The 18,204-nt window shown below is 44.2% G+C and overlaps 1 long non-coding RNA gene across 1 annotated transcript in view; it reads left to right on the forward strand.

Moving 5' to 3' along the window:
* LOC137153871 (uncharacterized) overlaps positions 1-9,730 on the forward strand; it is a 138,133-nt gene extending 128,403 nt beyond the window's left edge. Inside the window, exon 4 of the long non-coding RNA XR_010919912.1 lies at positions 9,345-9,730. This is a non-coding gene — a long non-coding RNA (uncharacterized lncRNA). The remainder of the gene's footprint in view (positions 1-9,344) is intronic.
* The last annotated feature ends 8,474 nt before the right edge of the window (positions 9,731-18,204 follow it).

Raw genomic sequence — 18,204 nt, forward strand, 5'->3', positions numbered from 1 at the left:
ATAACCGTATGCCTGTGGGGCTGGCTTTGTACGGCAGTGCACAAAGAGTTATTAGTCATACATAATTCCTTTTATTTTTCCTTCACGTTCTAGAACTCAAGCACTAAGCAAGTGCATTTCATGTTATTCCTGGAACTGCCGCCTCACTTCAATTTTGCTCTTTCAAAAATATAGTCATGGCATCATCCAAAATGCACCTTCTTGTACTGCAGCCTCATTCCCAGCTGTAACCTCCGCTGAAAGCAGACCTACTAATCAGAGAGAAAAGAGAGGAACACCTAGAAAATATTATTTAATTAAAGATAATCAGCATTCATCTGCAAATTATGCTAGAATAGGGCTGGGTTGATAGGAAAAGGCAGTAACATAGCTTAGACTTTCATAGCTATTGCTGTGAGCTTTTTGGGTGTGTTGAAGCCTGGCAAAATTGCAGATGCAGAGGAAAAGGCATATTTTAGAAATGTTATAAAGGAGAAGCAACATGATTATGCCAAATCCTAGATACATAGCAAGAAGGAAAGGGAGGAGTCAAAGCCAACTCCCATGCTGTTGAGAGAGTGACAGGGAGGTTGGTGACATTGTCATCAGCAATACAGGAAAGGGCTTAGGAAGAAATAGTAGCGGTTCAGTTCTTGACAAATTTAGCTGATGGAAGTGGCAGGACATCTGTGAGGGAGAGACAGGAAGAGATGAGGGCCTGGCTAAAGGGGGAGAGTGTGCGGCTCAGGGGATGCTAAGGGCAGAATCTTGGAGAAACCGACAGAGAGGGCAGGGAAGTGGTATCAGATTTTTCGAGGGTAACAGTGAAGGGGCATTCAGGATAGCAGGATGGAGCCATGGAAACCCAAGGGAGGAGTAGTGGTTGATGGTTTCAAAGGCTTTAGAAAGTCTGAGGAGAATGAGGCTGGAGAGGAGACTTCTAGGCTAGACAAGGAATAGATCTGTAGCTATATTTGTAAAGATAGTTTCAGTGCAGGGGAAGGGGCTGAAGCATGACTAGAAATTGTGGCGGGAGTTGGAAGAGGAGCAGTTAGAGCAATAAGACTAGACTGCCAGCTTAGTCCATGAGGAGAAGGGAAGAGACGCTGGGGTAGTAGAGAAGGAAGGGGGTTGTGCGGATTCCTTTAGGATGGGAAAATCTCCAGATAGCCAGGAAACATAATGAGAAGGGTTGCCATGCCAACATTTGACACCTAGCGTTGTCAGTGAGTGCCCAGGGACTGTTACACGTGTAACAAACTGAGAAATAAACAAACGGGGCCTTGGAGTGATTACATGCCCACAGCATGACCTGTGTGTCACCATGATTTGCTGATGGAGACTCTGATTGGGTGTACGTAGCCTTTGGAGCTCCCTGCACAAGACCCTCTGGTCCTACTGTAGTCCATCCCAGTGCAGTGCAGTGAAAGGAAAGGGCAGTGAAGGTGGGACCTCCAGGTCTGCCTAGAGAGGCATCTCAGAAGCAGCAAATCAGAGCCCAACAGGCTCAGATAAGGGGAGTTGCAGAGCCTTAGCAGTTCCTGGCTGGGACCATAGAAGTGAAGAGGGTGCTCCTTTCTGGCCTGGAGATAGACAAGAGCCGTAGAAAGCTGGCCCTGAGATAAGAAGGCTGTCGATAAAAGGGACCCAACAGGAAGAAGCCCAGAGAAATAAGATCATTAATGATCTGGAGGATGGGGTGGATTGCGCACTCTGCAAATTCCAGGATGTCACTAAGCTGATGGGGGAGGTAGATATGTTGGAGAGTAGGGATAGGATACAGAATGACCTAGACAAATTGGAGGATTGGGCCAAAAGAAATCTGAAGAGGTTCAACAAGGCCAAGTGCAGAGTCCTGCACTTAGGATGAAAGAATCCCATGCACTGCTACAGACTGGGGACCGACGGGCTAGGCAGCAGTTCTGCAGAAAAGGATCTGCGGGTTACAGTGGACAAGAAGCCGGATATGAGTCAACAGTGTGCCCTTATTGCCAAGAAGGCTGATGGCATATTGGGCTGCATTAGTAGGAGCATTGCCAGCAGATCGAGGGAAGTGATTATTCCCCTCTATTCAGCATTGGTGAGGCCATATTTGGAGTATTGTGTCTAGTTTTGGGCCCCCCGCTACAGAAAGGATGTAGACAAATTGGAGAGAGTCCAGCGGAGGGCAACAAAATGATGAGGGGGCTGGAGCACAAGACTTATGAGGAGAGGCTGAGGGAACTGGGCTTCTTTAGTCTGCAGAAGAGAAGAATGAGGGGGGATTTGATAGCAGTCTTCAACTACCTGAAGAGGAGTTTCAGGGAGGATGGAGCTAGGCTGTTCTCAGCGGTGGCAGATGACAGAACAAGGAGCAATAGTCCTAAGTTGCAGTGGGGGAGGTCTAGATTGGATATTAGGAAAACGTTTTTCACTAGGAGGGTGATGAAGCACTGGAATGGGTTACCTAGGAAGGTGGTGGAATCTCCATCCTGTGAGGTTTTTAAGCGGAGGCTTGACACAGCCCTGGCTGGGATGATTTAGCTGGGGTGATCCTGCTTTGAGCAGGGGTTGGACTAGATACCTCCTGAGGTCCCTTCCAACCCTCATCTTCTGTGATTCTGTGAATAGCAGTGGCAGATTGGAGTAAGCCGTATGGAGCTGCTGTCTACAGGGTCCTTGGGTTCAAACCCGGAGTAGTGGGCATATTCAGGTTTCCTCAGGGGCTAGAGGTAAAGTGGCATAAACCCCAAGAAAGGGACCAGCCTTATTTTGGAGCCCAAACAGAAGGCCCCGAACCAGGGCTGAAGACCCTAATTAGGGCAAATGTCATATTCATTACTGGACTCTTCACTACCCTGGAAGGGTTCCTTTGGCCTTTGTGGCCAAGCTGCTGAAGACCCTCCAAGATCCATTGGCAGATTGCAGGAGGTGTCAGGGGTGAGAAAAGGACTGTAGTACCACAGCCAGCTGCTAGGAAGTACTCCAGAGGTAATTGCCCCATCATAGAGGCCCATCACCCTCCATTCCATTAGCTAACGAGATCAGGCATGCTAATTTTTATTAATTGGCTTAGAAAAAATAAAGCCAAACCCTTGAAAGTGGACCTGATTCTGATGCAGATTCTTACCATTCTCTTAATAGTCAGTGTGTTTAAATCTGGCATATTTTAGTGCTGGAGCATGATCTGCGGCAGACTCTAATTCTGCTGAGGATGGGGTGAGGCCTGTGGCAGACTCTGGTTGTTTTCCCAGTTTGAAGTGAGTCAACACACAGTCTGCCATAGCAAACTCTTACGGTACTGAGGCTTTTCCCACAAGGATAGCTGTTGCAGAAACAGAGACCTGACAGGCGACACACAGGCCTCAAACAGCAAATGCTGAGGCTAAGCTTTTCCCAAGCACAGCACTGACCAAATTCTGCTCTCATTGAAATCAGTGAGAGCTTTGCCGCTGGCAATTCGGCCAATGCTGAGCAATGTTGAAAATCTTACCCTTAAGCTGGGATACAACAGGCCACCTCTTCTATTAACTACTCGGACATTTCACAATATTGGGCAAAATCAGTTTCTCGGGTTTCAACCAACTCCACTGCCAGGATGCTGGTTGGAGTGGGTAAAACTCCAGGAGAGGCCACAGAGAACTGTAGAACACGTTAGACAATATGCCCTATGCACTAGGGGCGCTGGAAGAAGGAGGGAGAGAGAGCATCTGAGAGGAATGAATGTGTGCCAGGACCCTAAATTCACTTGAAGAACAGGGATCTGTGAGGCTCCTAAGTACATATTTAGAGAGTTAAATAAGTGGCCTGATTTTCAAAAGCCTGTGAGTGCACAGCAGCTTCTGTTGGTGTCAGTGTGGGGGGCGGCACCTCTGAGAAATCAGGATTTAGGTTCCCGGTTTTGAAATCCTGGCCTGGAAAATATTTTAATTTGTGAAATGTCAGTCTCAAGGTTACTTGCACATACAGAACCCCACTGACTGTCTGATGTGTTCATGGTGAATAAGAAAGGGTGGCTCATAAAAATGAAACCTGTAAACAATGTCTGCATGTAATGATGACATTTATCCCTATCACAGGTACGCAGGAGCTGAAGTCTGTCCCAGGACCCTTAGGGCTTGGCTAGTGTTCTGCATCCCATGACAGCCAGCCTCCCAGCCGGGGTTGACAGACTTGGCCTAGTGAAGCTCATGCTAGCACTGTATCCATGACTGCGTGGACAATGCTCTGAGTTGGGTTTCAGGCTCTTCGAGCCATCCCCCTCTCCTTGAGACAGATATTACTCTGATTCTGACCTCTTAGTTACACTATCTGTCTAATTTTTTTCCTTTGTAGATGAGTCAGGGGCAGCACCTCTTGCTTCAAACACCATTGTCAGCTGTATCTTTTTTTCTGTTGTAAGTTCATGATGACCCATCACTTTCACAGGAATGAAAGTGAATACCCACTGCTATTAAGTGACCAGAGCTGCAGCTTTCTCTGATACTGCAGCAATGTATGCAGTTTCTCACCTTAAGCTCAAGTACAGAATCTGAAGATAAAAATCATTTTTAGGAAATGTTGCCCTCAGTGTCAAGCCGTATATTGTCATTCCTCTTGTACCACAGAGAGAGTGAAACATGGCAAAATGAATTGATGTTTTGGAACAGTTTTTACTTTATATCTTTTCATAATCAAGGTTTTTTTAATAAATATTTAACACAGTTTTTCTCTAGCTGTGTCCAAACCACATTGTGTCCCTGATACGGTTTCCCACAATCTGGCATAGCTGTGGCCACGTGGAGGCTGGTCCCAACACTGCAGGGTTGGAGGGTTCTGAAAGATTTTCTTTTTGACCTTCTCTATTTGCTTTGAATTTGGTTCCATATTTGAGTTTTTTATGAGTTTATAGACTGAAATCTCTGTTACAAGCTTAAGTAGAATGAGGAATACTAAGCGCTGGTCTACCCTGAAAACCTACATTGGCATATCTATGGCCATGTCTATACTGATGGCAGCAAATTCGCCGCCACCAGATCAATCTTTCTGGATCGATTGAGTGGTCAGCGTAGACCCACTCAATCGATCAGGAAGTCGACGCTGGTAAACCACCCCCTCAGGTAGCATAACGCTGCGTCGACGGGCACAGCACCGTGTAGACAGCGCGCAGAAGGGAAGCAGAGCAGTCGACGTGAGTTACGCAAGCTACTCTGCGTAGTTTGCATAAGTCCTGTCGACTGCCGCCGAATCTCCAGGTAAGTGTAGACCAGGGCTATGTCTCTCGGTATGAATTTACACCCCTCGGAGACAGATGTGCCGACCTAACTCGCTGTGTAGACAGTGCTACCACCTCTCAGGGAGGTGGGTTAACTAGAGCGATGGGACAACCCCTCCTGTCGCTCCAGTGAATGCCAACGCTGGAGCGCTAACATGGTGCCGCTGCAGCATTTAAAACGTAGACATACTCTAACACTGCACTACTCTTCAAACCAAGAGCTGCGTTACAAATGTATTTATGAGATTTTAGAACAATGAGCGTGTTATTCAACTGGAGTGCAATCAGCATGCTTGGTGCTGAACTCTTGGGGGGGAGGGCCGTCTTGTGGTTGAAGCTCTGGACTGGGATTTAGGAGATCTAGATTTAATTCCCAGCTCTGCCCTGGACTCCCAGGGTGACCTGGGGCAAGTTGCCTAATCTCTGTGCCTCTATACCCTATCTGTGACATGGGGATGATGACATTTCCTTTTGCTTACCTCTTGTCTGTTTAAACGGGATGCTCTGTGGGATGGGTGGCTTCTTACTCTGTATGTATAGCACAATGGGGCCATGTTCTCCTCCAATAGGGTCTGTAAGCACCGCCATAAACAACAGAAAGACATGACATTAGTACCAAGCAGCTCATTGTGTTCTTCATAAACTTTTCCAAATTGTCTCAGTAAAATGAGGTGAATAATATCTGGCAAAGACCAATTAATCATTGGAACCATTTACTAAGGGCTATGGTGGATTTTCTGTCCCTGGAAATTTTAAAATCAGGATTGGATTTTTTTTAACAGATCTGCACTAGTTCAAACAGGAATTAATTCAGAGAAGTTCTCTGGCCTGCATCATACAGAATGTCAGATTAGATGATCATAGTGGCTCCTCCTGGCCTTGGAATCCATGAATCAATGTGCATAGTGGCATTTGAGATTGACTGGGAGAGGATGGTGGGAGTGCTGCTTGTTGCCTGTGCAGTGACAAGAATGGGTGAACCTCAGAGTCACGCCTATTTGTGGGATTTGTTATCCTCTGGGTTGCCCTGGATCACTGTAACTTCAGTGCCTACTCTGGGATGCTCCCCCCCATGTTTGTACAGTAGGGGATGGTCAACACTGTCTGGATTAACATCCACCTGTTTAGGACCCTCCTGAGCTTTGTGCATGGGGTGAAACCCGATGTGTGTGTGGAGGGGTCATTGACAGCAACCTCTGTGTGGGGTGAGCATAGCCATCAGCCCAGGAAGTCCTGGTAGAGTAGCTCCATTAGGAGTGAGGTAAAGCTGCAGGGTGTCATTGAGACACGAGGCCTTTGTTCAAGGAGTGCTCTGTATGGGTATACTGCGTGCGTGCACCCAGAGAAACAACATTTAAAGGAACATTATTAAGGGGAAGCACTCAAAAGTTACAAAATACCAGAAGTAAGCCTGCCTGTGCAACCTTAATTTGGCCACCTTGTGCATTTACATTATGATACAGACTTTAATTGCTTGATCACATACTGTTTTTTCCACATGACACTGCCTCATTTGGTAATCAGTTAGTGAGCAGCTATTCAATATTTTGCTTACTCCTTGTTCAATGTGTAGCCCTAGGCCTTCTTTACCACACACTATTCAAACTCTGCTCTAAAGACAGAAGGATTAATTTCCTCGTGGGCTTTTCTGGGGTGCCCATCAATGTAGTATCTGACTGCTTCACAAATCTCAGAAGATGCACTGAGCGGTATGTAGAGCAATCTTTCTGCCTGTCTTGCTTTTCCTGTATTGTGAGTGGCTGGTCATCCTGCCAAACATATAAATATGAACCTCCGTCCTTAGTGGTTTTTAAGGCCCGGTTTGACAAAGCCCTGGCTGGGATGATTTAGGTGGGTTAGCCTTGCTTTGAGCAGGGGGTTGGACTAGATACCTCCTGAGGTCCCTTCCAACCCTAATATTATATGATTCTATGAACTGAATTTTAATGGTGGTCTTTGCTTGACAAAGAGAAGTGACATCAGAATGGGCCAAAATGAAAGAGGAGAAAACAGGATTCGGAAATGTCTGCTGCTCTCTTCTTGTCACCCCGATGCCATTTGTTAGATAAGTAAACACCCTTTCTCATAAGGTTCATTGTGACACAAGTGGGAAGCCAGAGCTATATGCATTACTTGTGTGTTCTCTCTAGTGTTATAACCTTCACAATTTACGGAAAAGTAACACTAAAAAAATCCTCTTATGAGCTCTGCATTGCAATGGATTAATTTCCCTAAGATTTCTTATCAATTTACTCCAATTTCAGGAGCTGACTATGGTAATGATAGGAAAGAATATTAAAGTAAACAAGTTATGAGTGAAAATGGAAGGAAAACTGTATAATTGATGCAAAACAATGCTAATCTCCCTATTCCTCCCAGTCCCTGTCCTAATAGCAAACAGTACTTTTATAGCATCTGAAGAAAATACAGTAACAGTTTGCCTGGAATGGTCTTTATCAGATGGATGCCAGAGATATGTATAGAAAGTCCTTGAAACCAGACATCTTGCTTCTGAAAGAACAGCCTGATTTCTAGAACTCCATAAATCTCTCTAATGACTTGGAACGTTCAGAGTGAGTGTGATCTGAAGATAGATCGCAATCCATGCCTGCTCACAAGAGCACTAATTGAAGCAGCAATATATTTGCATTTTAAAGGAACATGTAAATACACACCTTTCTGATGTCTTAGTAGTGCTTTTTCTACCAACGTACTTTCACATATTTACTTATGGGAAAATAACTCCTGTGAAGCCCTTTAAAAAGCATCATGCTAACATCTAACAAGGACTGAAAGAGCCTGAGGGTATCTGAACAAGCAAATTCTGAGTAGTAATAGCTGACTGGCAAAACCAAACTGTTCAGAGCATAAATACCTTTTCCTCATCAGCTTTTGCACCTTCTCACACTTACACTTGTGTAATTAACTTCTCCAAACCTCAGTTTTGATCTGTTTTTCCTGTTTTCTCTGTTTTTTCTCTTAATGAAAACCTGATGGGCACTATTATTTGTTTAACAAAAAATGGAAAGGGAAAAAATGGAGACCACTGTAATACCCCGAACCTTTTAAAGCTGCTACTTCATACTCATGTTTATGATAAAAATCAGAATGCTTCATATTTACTCACTGTCTTTCTATCCAAGGCTCTAAAAGCACTTTCAAACCATTAATAATTTAATCCACACAACTCCCATATGAAATATCTAAGACGAGCTGTACCCTTTCTGCACATGGGGAAACTTAGCTCGGCAGAGGGTATGGCCAGATTTTCAGTTATGGAGCACTTTGGTTTCAATGGGAGCAGTGAATTCTCACTAGCACTGAAAATCAGACCATAATTGACTTGCCCAAGGTCAGAGTGTCTGTGGTGCAGAAGACTAGATGCCTGAAGTCCTGACTTCCAGGAACTTGCTTATGAATACGTATGAACACATGAGATAGTGCTGTGAAATCCCCTCTCCTGAAGCAGTGCTGATCTCCTTCGTTCCTTTTCACTGCAACGGGGCATTATCAATCTGAAAATAGTCATTCTTTTAAAGAACTTAAAGTAGTAAGAGGAACCCTATCTGTCCCTAAACTCCCAACTAACTGCGGGAGGTCCTGTGTTCTAAACATCTGTGTGATGTAGAGAAAACTGACAATGCAGGAGAAACAGTGAAGCTGACTTTACACACACTGTTATCACACAGTGCAATCACATGAACAAGTACACTCAAAAAACATTTTTTTTTCAAATCTCTTCCCTTCTAAGTGGTCTTGGGAATCACTTGTTACAATTGTAACTAGATAGTTTTCAGATTATTACACTGATTGTGTTTCTTTTTCTTGCTTTGCTTTCCACCACTGCAGTACTGTACCTTCGAACGGCCTCACAGGTACTCTGGCTCAAATTCTGCACTCCTTATTAGTTCTTTGCTCATTCAAGAGTCCCGTGGACTTCCCCCTCCCTAAGGACCTGACTGTGTATTTGTGACCAAACCAAATGTTACCGGGTTGAAATGTGTATTTTTTCCTGACCAGTGTAAGATGAATAGATAAGATTTCACTACAATGACACATTGGGAAGAAAATCACTCCATTTAAAATAAGTATGATGGGGAGCCAATGTAATTTAATGCATTATTTTTTGCAGAGCTCTTCCATGCCTCTACTTGACAGAAAAATACTAAAACACAAACATCTTCCTTAGAACCAGATCTCCATTCCTATTGGTAAAACAGTTTTACTATTGTCCAACTAGAAGAGAGTTTATTCGTTGACTCAGCTGTGGTTAGTGGAAAAAGGACATTAAAGAAATGCTCTTTTCTTTTCCTTTCTTGTAATTTGTCCTGTGTTTACAAATACTTGAAGATAGGTGAGAGGTCATTGGTTCTGCAGTAAATATATAGGGAAGATTTCAGTGCTGTGAAACTATTTAAAATGTGGATATGTTGATGGAAAATTTTTCTCTGAGATGCTGAATTTTGTAGCTGTGCTCTGATTTATAGCACATGTATTTTGGGTTTTAAAAGTAATCAATTTTAAAGACATTTGATATGCTTTTCTTATTGCATTTCAAAAGGTTACAATAGTCAAGATGTATAGAATTTAAACTCCAGAATACTTTATGGCGTTACAGAAATAGAAACTCCAAAGTTCATTGGACTTATATTGATCCCATTTTTTGTGTGGATTGCATTAGTGCATTAAAAATTTACATAAAAAATCACTTTTTAAAAATTAGCTTTCCACTTCTAATGTGACATTAAGAAGATATGTTGTTTGTTGACACATCTGTAACTGCCATTGTATTTTCTCTCTATTGTTACCTTTTCACAAAGACAGCATTGGAAAGAGAGAGTTAAATCTAGATGCTGAACCTTTCACAATACATGATAGTCTTGAATATGTTCACTTGAGTAATTCTGATTCTTTGTATACACTGGGCCACACTTAAGCTAAACTACCACTGAAGGACATGGGCAGCAGTCCTGCAATAGTGCATACGTTGCGCTTCTCAGTCATCTGTACAGATGCACCTTTTAAACCAGCTGTCTAAACCAGCTGTTGCCCTTCCTCCCTGCATGGGCCCATATTACTTCAACTGTTGGGTCTTTAACACCATCTTGTGCAATTCTCCTTGCTCCCTCCTTCCCACCCCTCTTACCGTCCCTCTTCAGGGACCTCTCTCACGAGCAACTTCTTGTTCGGGAGGAGCAGGTCCTCCTAAGAGTAGGGGCCATAGAGGAGGTTCCTCCGAACATGAGGGGAAAGGGGTTTTATTCCTGTTACTTTCATATTCCCAAAGCAAAGGGAGGCCTCAGGCCTATTTTAGACCTATGTCACCTCAACAGATATCTCAAGAGGCTGAAGTTCTGCATGTTCTCCTAGCCTCTGTCATTCCTTCCTTGGATCCAGGATACTAGTACACTGCTCTCAACTTAAGAGACATGTACTTCCACATTTTGATTTTCTCCAGTCACAGGAAATTTCTCTGGTTTGTGGAGAATGAACCCATCATCAGTTCTCAGCACTCCCTTTTGGCCTCTCATCAAAATGTGTAGCAGTAGTGGCTGCTTACCTGAGATGTCATGGAGTACAGATCTACCCCTCCCTGGATGCCTGGCTCATCAAGGCAGGTAGCAGGCTCAGGTCCATCGCAGTCTAGATCTGGTAATTGCCACTTGTTAATGATTGGGCTTGCTGATAAACGAGCAGAAGTCCTCCCTAGTCCCAGTCCAGACCATAGAGCTCATCAGAGCAGTCCTTGACTCCGGACAGGCCAGGGCTTTCCTTCCAGAACCCCAGTTTTAGGCCATGGCACATCTCATTGGATACGTCCAGGCCTGCCCTCTCACTACGGTGCAAACACGCCTCAAGCTACTGGGTCACGTAGCGGACTGCACTTACGTAGTATGCCGTGCACACCTACATCTCAGACCCCTTTAGGTTTGGCTAGCCTCGGTGTATACTCTGAGCAGACACAATTTAGAGCATGTAGTTACAATAACGACCCACGTTTGGTCTTCCCTGAACTGATGGATGAATCCCTGCTCGGTGTTGTAGCCAGAGGGAGTAGAGCACTGATCTCCTGTCCCCCTAGCTGCAGAAGGGAGCCACTGCCTAAGGACCCAGTTGGGGTGCACAGGACTACAAGACGTGCAATTTTCCTGCTGCAGCTGGGGGAATGGGAGATCAGAAAGGAGGCAGCCTCCTCGCTGAACTCCTTCCATCTGGCTGCAGTGGGTGGGTGGGGGAGAGGCGCTGCTGGTGGAGCAGCCAGGACCTACCATTCTTGGGGGGAGGGCAGGACTCTATAAATAAGTGCCTTTTGGTTGGGCCTGCACTTTGCAGGCCACCCACTGTGACTCAGGTGCCAGGCCTTGTGCTTCAGTGTGTAGTGACAGTCACTTCTCAGCACTAGTGCTTTGTCTGTGTGTGACACACTGTGAATAATTTGTGGGTGTAAAATAGTGAGTGTAAAAATGAGCACAGTCGCATCAAACTGTTTCCTTTAAATACATAGTGAGTGGTAGTGTGTACATCAATACATGAGAGAGTTGATAGACTGGTGGCCCTTCAAGGTTGTAAAAATGATATTTGTGGCTCTCAAGCAGGAACCCCTGCCGTATACACTGTTCTGCAAGGACCGACTCACCAAGTCTTCCTACAAAGGTGGTATTGCTACATTGATAGAACCAAACCCTTCTGCAAGTCCTCACAGTTCTTCATTGTGGTAGGAGAAAGGATGAAAGATCGACTGGTGTCTTCCCAAGGGATTTCTTCCTGGATTATCTCCTGCATCAGATTCTGTTATGAACAGGCAAATGTTCCTCCACCAGCGATTGTCACAGAACATTCGACCAGAGCTTAAGCCGCATCAACAGCCTTTCTGGCCCAAGTGCCAATCCAGGTGTCATCTGCAAGGCGGCCACATGGTCATTGGTACACATCTTTGCGACCCATCATGCTATCATCCAGCAAGCTCCTGGTGATGCCAGCTTCGGCAGAGCAGTGCTCAGGACAGCATATCCATGAACTTTGAGCCCACCTCCAATGATACTGCTTGCCAGTCACCTACAGTGGAATCGACATGAGCAAGAACTCGAAGAAGAAAGGAGGGTTACTTACCTCTCGTAACTGTTGTTCTTTGAGATGTGTTGCTTACGTCCATTCCATGACCTGTCCTCCATCCCCATCATCGAGTCAGTGGTAAGAAAGAACTCAGGGGACGCAGGACTGGTGGTGCCTTAGAGACCGGAGCATGAGCGTGGGGCTCTAGGGGGCGCTGATGTCATCCCTACGGATATTGCGAAGGCAGAAAATTCCAGTAGCCATGCATGAAGGCCCGCACACGCCTGGAATGGAATGGACATGAGCAACACATCTCAAAGAACAACAGTTACAAGAGGTGAGCCACCGTCCTATATCATTTGTAGAGACTTCTATTCGACTCCCTAGGTAAAGAGAATCAGAGGCCAACTCGCTGCTGTGCCCATTCTTGACCCTGAGTTCCACCAAAGCTGTCAATTTCTTTCCAGCCATAAGCCGTTGGACCACTTACATGCCAGTTCCTGGGAAGTGCTCTGGGACATGGTTTCTCTCTAAACCATTCCAGACTGCACAGGAGGCCTGATGACTTTATCATGAGCTTTGGCAGCCTCATTTATGTCTACTGAAATAAAAATATCACCTATAGCAGGCCTAACACAATTATAGCAAACTCCCAGTAGCATTGAAAGGGCTCTGTTATCCTACAGGTGTACGAAATTATCCTATTTTCTGGCCAGGTAGCTCATTGATGCATCTCCATTGAAATTTTGGGGCTCATTCTGTCACAGACGTGACTTATTGAATGGAGAAATACCTAACTTACCAGAGGAAGTCTGTAAGGCTACTTGATTATCAGTGCATTCTCTTTTGTAGCATTACAAAACTGAGTTGCTGTTTCCTTTGGATACAGAGGGTTAAAAAAAAATTCGATCTTAATGGTTCAGGATGAAGATGTGTGTTGTTAAAAATAAGTATACAAACATCATTCCTCCAGGGATGTAGTAATTCTTGTAGTTCATAGGTAATTGAATAGACTTTATAGTACTTTCTTAATCACAAACTGGTTCTAGTTTGAGGGTTTCTCTAATTCCTTTTGAGCCTTAAAACAAGTTCTGAAAACTGAGATTCTGCAAATAGTATCTTTGGCTCCTGTGTACTGAATATCTCATTTAAACCACCTCAGTAAATTTTAGGCATAGAAAGCAGGGCACATTCACTAGTTTACCCAAACTTTGCTATTTTGGCACATTTATTTGTGCTTACTTTTTCCTGCAAGTTTAGAGATCTTTAGTATTTCTGATTGCTCATTTTGCCAGCTGTAGTATTTTGGATCCAGTGTGTGGGATTTCCAGTGTTCAGTTGCAATACTGCCATTGATCAGCATTTAGCAGTCCACGTTTTAGACTGTCAGCACTGAAGAGCTAAGCAATAAGTTGCAAGATCCTAAATTCTAATCAAATCCATTAGATTATTAATATAAACAAGAATATAGTGTGGCAGCCTGCTGCATTTCTCTTTTCCCTACAGCAAATAGGAGCTGATAACCGTTTCTCTCTCCTAACTTCTTTGAAACAGCCTGGATATTCTTTTTAGATCTGATTCCTTGAAGATGAAATAAAAAACTGCCTGACAGCTGGCTTTGTTTTTTGTTTCTCTTCGTTCATGGTCTCCACTACATTATGTCTTTTAAGACATGGTGATAAAGGTTTCTGATAAATCTCCTTTGCCCAAGAGGAAGAAAGCATTTTACCAATTGGACATTTTCAGATATAAACAAAGCCATCTGTTCTATTTAAAGCATGGCGGCATTCAATTCCTCATTGTGAGGAAAGGCTTGTGGCTGCCATAGATGGTGTTTTTTACAGAGAGGAATAAAATATAATTGCAACAAAATTTTTGCAGTAATTTTTCTCCTTTGATGTTTCCAGACATTATCCTAATTAAGCTTTTATCATGCAGTACAAGTACAGTAGCACATCACGTCTGTCTCCCAACCAGAACGTTTCAAAGGTACTTTACTTACCAAAGCCTAGTGCCTATTGAAGGAAATACGTCTGACAGCATAGAAGGGATGCAGTAACTATTTTTTCAACTTCTTTTTTGGATGTAGAGACATTAACTCCTGGTCATTTGGAGAGAGGAACTCGAAAGGAGAAAGGGTCCTGTCATTGTATGCTGCAAACCCCATTGCTACATACAGTCCTTCGTTTCTGTTCACAGGGATGGTTTTGTTAGGTCAGGTTATGCCACTGGCTGTAGAAGTTCATGCAGACTCATCCTCAGAATGGATTCCTAGGAGTGCCGTTGTAAAAAGCAGCCCTAGAGCCTATACAGCTTGTAGGCTGTGGGAGCTAGAGTGTGTGTTCCAACATGCGCTGCATCATCTTGATCAAAGTGGCCTTCCTCTCCAGAGCTGCTGAGGGTGGTCACCAGTGGGGAAGGCCACTCTGAGTTGCTCAGGGCTAGTCTACACGGTGCGTTAGTCCGCGCTAGCTAGGGTGTACATTCTAATGTGCACTAGTGTGTTGCACACTAACTGGCCTATGTGGATCTTGCTGGTGGGCACTAAAAGTACTCCAAGGTGCATTAATGTAGTGAAACAGGACTACATTACTGCCCACTAAGGAACTGTTAGTGCCTGTCAGCCACACAGGCCAGTTAGTGTGCAACACACTCGTGCACTTTAGGATGTAGACCCCAGCTAGTGTGGACTAACGCACCATGTAGACCAGCCCTTAGCTTGCTCCACGCAGACATCCCTGTAGTGCTCAGCAGGTTGTCGTTTTGGCGTTTTGTTGAGTTTAGTGTCAGTCACCTGCCCTACAAGAAATACCGTATCTAGGTGTGCCATGTAAATCCGGGAAGAGAGCAGATGGTACAACTGCTTATATCCACCTTTTATGGGCAAGATTTTCAGTAGCGGTGACCTCTCTTTCAGTGGCTAAAGCGGGGCTTATGAGACACATGAGGCCTTGTACAGACCATCTTTGCTGGGGGAATTTCTGTGAATGTCTGGCATGCAGTTCTTAATCCTTTGTAAACGTGTTAACTTCCAAATATGGCCATAGTCATAGTCCTCAGTGAAGTCTCTTGCCAGGTTTCAGTTTGCAGTATGAAAAACTGTGTAGCAGCAATTTTAATGAGAAACATCTAGACAAGTTTTGTGTGTGTGTACTGCTACAAATATATAGAGATAAAAAGAAAATTAAAGTTGCAATGTCAAGTATTCAGAAGTTAAGAAATGCCAGAATTAAGTTTGCTCGTGCAACCTTAATTCAGCCCCTTTGTGTATATGCATCATGATACTGTTTTTAATTGTGTGATCACATAAACATTCAAAATGACCATTTTGGGGTTAAGTCTACACAGCTACAGACTGGGGACCGACGAGCTAGGCAGCAGTTCTGCAGAAAAGGACCAGGGGTTACAGTGGATAAGAAGCTGGATATGAGCCAGCAGTGTGCCCTGGGTGCCAAGAAAGGCTAATAGCATATTGGGCTGCATTAGTAGGAGCATTGCCAGCAGATCGAGGGACGTGATTATTCCCCTCTATTCTGGGGAGGATGGAGCTAGGCTGTTCTGAATGGTAGTAGATGACATAACAAGGAGCAATTGTCTCAAGTTGCAGTGGCGGAGGTCTAGATTGGATATTAAGAAAAAGTTTTTCACTAGGAGGGTGGTGAAGCCCTGGAATGGGTTACCTAGGGAGGTGGTGGAATCTCCATCTTTAGAGGTTTATAAGGCATGGCTGGACAAAGCCCTGGCTGGGATGATTTAGCTCATGTTAGTCCTGCTTTGAGCAGGGGGTTGGACTGGATGATCTCCTGAGGTCCCTTCCAACCCTCATCTTCAATGATTCTATGATTCTATATTTGCCTTTATTCATTCACTTCGTCTCTCAACCTGCCTGATGTAATCTTGTCCCAAACTTGCCTTTACAGTGCACAACTCAAAGGGAGGATGATATATCCAGGGTGGGGACATGAGTCAGTGATCTTTTTCTGAATAGTATTACCTGTAGGCCTGGCAGTTCAGCACCTCCCTGGCTTCTATTGGGAACATCCAGCTGCCCCCTAGCTTGCTGGCACAATATTTAATGTGCTTTCATCTCATGGTGAACTGACAGCTGTTTAGCTGAACCTCTCCTGCTCTGCATTTGTTTACCAATTCACTAGCAAATGGTTCACTGCAGCTCAATTAAAAAGGATATATTAGAACTGAGTGTGTTACCTACCTGTGTTCCCAGTCACTGTGTGTTTTCCACAAGTGTGGTTAGCAATACCACAGTAACTATAAGCATCTCCATGGACTACTCCGCTCACCCTTGCTGATATAAAATAAATGTCTTTGCATGCTGGCTGCAGTTTGGGAAATCATTCACTTTGCCACAGACTCTTCGCACTTGTAAATCACAATGTGGTGGGTAGCTTGCGCTTTCTAGGGAAATATAATTGTTTCCAGCCCTTGATTTTAATCCTTTTCCTGGTAATAAAGGTGAGTTATTTATGTGTTAAGCTAGCATTGTTTGTTAAGGCAATTTGATACAGGTGAAAGCCTAAAGCTGGCTGGTCTGTCATTCTAGAGATCTTATTGTTTGTATGCAGAAAAACTTATTATTCAGCCACGCTGGAAATTAAAGATGAAAATTGAGGGCTGCATTGTACTAGAATTAAATTTCAGGCTTCCTCTACATCCAGTGATTCAACTCAGCCTACCAGGTATAACAGAGAAAATCATGGCAAAATAAAGAACAAATAGCCAGAAATCGCATCAGACATGTACATTTGTGACTTCTGAGATACCATTAAGTGGGTAAATCCTTACTGGGCAGCATGACATAACCTATAGGAAAATTCTGGGAATAGTTTTAATGAAGAATGGGGTAGGGGAAGTTTGATTTAAAAAATAGTCAAGAGGATTGGGATCCATGAATGCTGTGTTGACTCACTAACTATGTATTATGTAGCGTGTATGCAATCCCCTGCCATCTTGAATTTTTGCTACCACTTCAACAGAAGGTGGACTACAGTTTATTGCAGGTTCATTATCAAATTGCCAGAAGTCCACCTGTGAACCCATTTTCCTCAGTTGGCTGCGTGGTGCTGGGTTGCTTTCCATTCCAACAAATGTTTTCACAGATATGTTGTCAAGGTGTGAGTGACTCGTGATGTGGGTTATGAATTAGTGAGAAGGGAATAATTTTTTAAATGTCACCAAAACCACCAACTTTTTGTGAATCTTGGTGTTGGTAATTGACAGGCTCAAATAGCCAGACTGAGCCAGTCCGCCATCCAGTGAAGAGTTTAGTTAAGAGAGCTACATTATTTGGGGTTTTTTGGGGGTTGTTTTTGGTTTTGTTCTTTTACTTCACTCAATAGTGACTTGCAAAAGTTCATTTCAAGATGCTTCAGCTGGAACAACTCTCTAGGGTGTCTTGTTTGTGTGAGCAAACATTACTCACAGAGTAAAGGATTGGGTCCATGCTTCATGGACATGGAAAAGTAGGTTTAAAAATATATATTGAAATTACAAATGCATCGCAATCTCCCCCAAGCTTTATTGTCATCCCTGCACTGAAACGGTTCCATTTTGGTTTTTGATCTTAAATTTCTGCAGACTATACAGCTGTTCTTTTCACTAAAAATGGCAGCTATAGTGGAAAGACATCTCCTGACTTCAGTGTGTCCTAGTGGGTAGAGCATTGGACTGGGATTCAGGAGGCCTGGCTTCTATTCCAGAGAATGAACTGCTGGGCGACCTGGGCCAAGTCACTTTGCTGCTCTGTGCACCAGTTCTTCCCTGAGTATCTGTCCCCATGGGTGCTGCATCGTGGGATGTGTGCGCGCCTACGCTCTTCATCACAGACTGCAGAGCAGTGCTTGTGGGCCCACACCTGCACAGAACAACACCCCGTGCTCACAAGAAGGGGACATGGCAGGCACAGGCCTGGCACCACCCTC

The sequence above is a fragment of the Emydura macquarii genome, unplaced genomic scaffold, assembly GCF_026122565.2.
Source record: "Emydura macquarii macquarii isolate MOO-44397 ecotype Brisbane River unplaced genomic scaffold, CSIRO-AGI_Emac_v2 contig_1253, whole genome shotgun sequence".
Taxonomy (NCBI): domain Eukaryota; kingdom Metazoa; phylum Chordata; order Testudines; family Chelidae; genus Emydura; species Emydura macquarii.